The 3,217-nt window shown below is 39.8% G+C and overlaps 1 pseudogene; it reads right to left on the reverse strand.

The window, feature by feature from the left end:
- The window catches only part of LOC114046510, a 60,183-nt pseudogene extending 57,248 nt beyond the window's left edge, over positions 1-2,935 (reverse strand).
- Positions 2,936-3,217: the final 282 nt, after the last annotated feature.

Below are 3,217 nucleotides of genomic sequence, written 5' to 3' on the forward strand. Positions count from 1 at the left end.
AGATAGATAGATAGATAGATAGATAGATAGATAGATAGATAGATAGAGGGTACAGGGTGAGTTGAAGACGAAGGGGTGATATTTGGAGAATAAAATTAAAGGGTGAGACAGGATTACACTGGGAGAAGGAGAAAGGAAAAGATAGAAAGGGGTAAATTATCTCACATGAAACAGACAAGAAAAGGCTTTTACAGTGGAGCAGAAATGGGGGAAGGTGAGAGGGAATAAGTGAATCTTATTCTCATAAGATTTGGCTTAAGGATACACAATTGGGTATGGAAATCTATCTTACCCTACAGGAAAATAAGGGAGGAAGTGGACAAGAGAGCAGGGGGATGATAGAGGGGAGGGCAGATTGGGGGAGGGGATAATTAGAAGCATACACTTCTGAGGAGGGAGAGGGTCAACAGAGAAAATAGAACAAATGGGGGGTGGTATAGCATGAAGGGAAATATACTTAGTTTTTCACAACATGACTACTAATGTAGTGTTTTGCATGACTACACATGTATAATCTGTATCGAGTTGCTTGCCTTTTCTTTTTTCCTTTTTTTCTTTTCTTTTTATTTTTATGGTAATTCTTATTAATTTTTTTGTTTTCAACATTTACTTCCACATGATTTTGAGTTCCAGATTTTCACCCCATCTTGCCTTTCCCCCCACCCCAAGAAGGCATGCATTCTGAATACCCCTTCCTATAGTCTGCCTTCCCTTCTATCTCCCCCCCCACCTTCTCTTATCCCCTTCCCCTTCTATTTTCCTGTAGGGTAGGATAGATTTCTGTACCCCATTTCCTATATTTCTTATTTCCAGTTGCATGTGAAAACATTTTTTTAAACATGTGTTTTTAAAACTTTAGGTTCCAAATTTTCTCCCTTCCTCCCTCTCCACCTACCCTCATTGATACTGCAAGCAACTAAATATAGGTTATATATGTGCAGTTATGCAAAACAGTTCCATAGTAGACATGCTGTGAAAAACTAACTCTATTTCCTTTAATCCTATCCTGCTCCCTTATTTATTCATCTTCAACTCACCCTGTGCCATCTACTATCTATCTATCTATCTATCTATCTATCTATCTATCTATCTATCTATCTATATCTATATATACACACATATAATTTTCCCCCCCAACTACCCTCATACTGACAAAGGTCTCATGAATTACAAATATCATCTTTCCATGCAGGAATGTAAACAGTTCAACCTTAATAAGTCTCTTATGATTTTCTCTTTCCTGTTTACCTCTTCATGTTCCACTTGAATCTTGTATTTGAAAGTCATATTTTCTATTCAGCTCTGGTCTTTTCATCAAGAATATTTGAAAGTCCTCTATTTCACTGAATGGACATCTTTTCCCCTGCAGGATTATACTCAGTTTTGCTTGGTAGGTGATTTTTGGTTGTAATCCTATCTTCTTTGCCCTCTGGAATATTATATTCCATGCTTTGCAGTCCATTAATGTAGAAGCAGCTAAATCTTGTGTTATCCTAATCGGGTTTCCACAATACTTGAATTGTTTCTTTCTGGTTGCTTGTAGTATTTTCTCCTTGACTTGGGAACTTTGGAATTTGGTTACAATATTCCTAGGAGTTTTCCTTTGGGGATCTCTTTCAGGAGGAGATCGGTGGATTCTTTCAATTTCTATTTTGCCCTCCAGTTCTAAAATATCAGGGCAGTTTTCCTTGATAATTTCTTGAAAGATGATGTCTAGGCTCTTTTTCTGACCATGGTTTTCAGATAGTCCAATAATTTTAAAGTTCTCTCTCCTGAATCTATTTTCCTGGTCAGTTCTTTTTCCAATGAGATATTTCCCATTGTCTTCTATTTTTTCATTCTTTTGGATTTGTTTTACAGTGTCTTGATTTCTCATAAAGTCACTAGCTTCCATTTGCTCTATTCTGATTTTTAAGGAAGTATTTTCTTCAGTAAGCTTTTGAACTTCCTTTTCTATTTGGCCTGTTTTGCTTTTTAGGACATTCTTCTCCTCATTGGCTTTTTGGACCTCTTTTGCCATTTGGGTTAGGCTATTTTTTAAGGTGTTATTTTCTTCAGTATTTTTTTGGGTCTCCTTTAGCAAGCTGTTGACTTGTTTTTCATGATTTTCTTGCATCTTGCAAAAACTCTCAGTTTTTCCTCTACTTCTCTTACTTGCTTCTCAAAATCCCTTTTGAGCTCTTCCAAGGCCTGGAACTGATTCATATTTTTTTGGAGGCTTTGGATGTAGCAGTTTTGGCTTTGTTGTCTTCTTCTGATTGTATGTTTTGATCTTATTTGTCACCAAAGTAAGATAATATAGTCTGACTCTTTGCACTGCTTACTCATTGACCCCAGCCAATTACTTGAGTTTTAAACTCTTTGTTAAGGTAAAAGTCTGCTTCCAATGTGGAGAATGTACTGTCCCAAGTTTGGGGGGTTTATACAGCTGTTTTCAGAGACACTTCTAGGGATCTGAAAATTTTCAGTTCTTCCAAGGTGCTATGATAAGGGGAAAGGTGTTTCCTCTTCACTGCCACAACAAGATCCACCATACCAGCACTCCTCCTCACCCCAAGACCACCCCTCAGAACTGTGACCCAGATCCAAGCATGGACAAAGCAAGAGATTCCTGCCTCTGCATTGGCAAAGAGATCCCTGCAATCCCTTTCTGATCAGCCACTGGATTCCCCCTCAGTCTGTGGGCCAGAAGCTCAGGAAACAGCTGCAGCCCTGGTCCCCGCTTGAGACTTGCTGCTAAGACTTAGCTCCTCTCTCACCGCAGTCACTGCAGTGGGACTTTTCTCACTGACCTTCCAAGTTGTGTTTGGTGTTCATGGGTTGAGAAGTCTGGAAACTGCCACAGCTACCCAAGATTCAGTCCTCTAATGCCTGCTCCAGGGTGGTGGCGGTCTGCATGCCCCCACTGAACTGCGCTCCTCTCCCTGACCGGCATGACATACCTTTCTGATCAACCATCCAGGTTGTCTTGGGGTGGAGATTTGTTTTGTTCTGTCTTTTTGTGGGTTCTGCTGCTTTAGAATTTGTTTAGGGCCATTTTTTATAGGTATTTGAAGGGCTTTGGGGGGAGAGCTCAAGCAAGTCACTGCTTTCCCTCTGCCATCTTGGCTCTGTCCCCAAGTTGCTTGCCTTTTCGATGAGGGTGGGTGGGGAGGGAGGAAGGGAGAAAATTTGGAACTCAAAGTTTTAAAAAGAAAAGTTAAAAAACTTCTTTTCA

The sequence above is a fragment of the Vombatus ursinus genome, unplaced genomic scaffold (assembly GCF_900497805.2).
Source record: "Vombatus ursinus unplaced genomic scaffold, bare-nosed wombat genome assembly UNPS02014784.1, whole genome shotgun sequence".
In the NCBI taxonomy this organism is placed as follows: Eukaryota; Metazoa; Chordata; class Mammalia; order Diprotodontia; family Vombatidae; genus Vombatus; species Vombatus ursinus.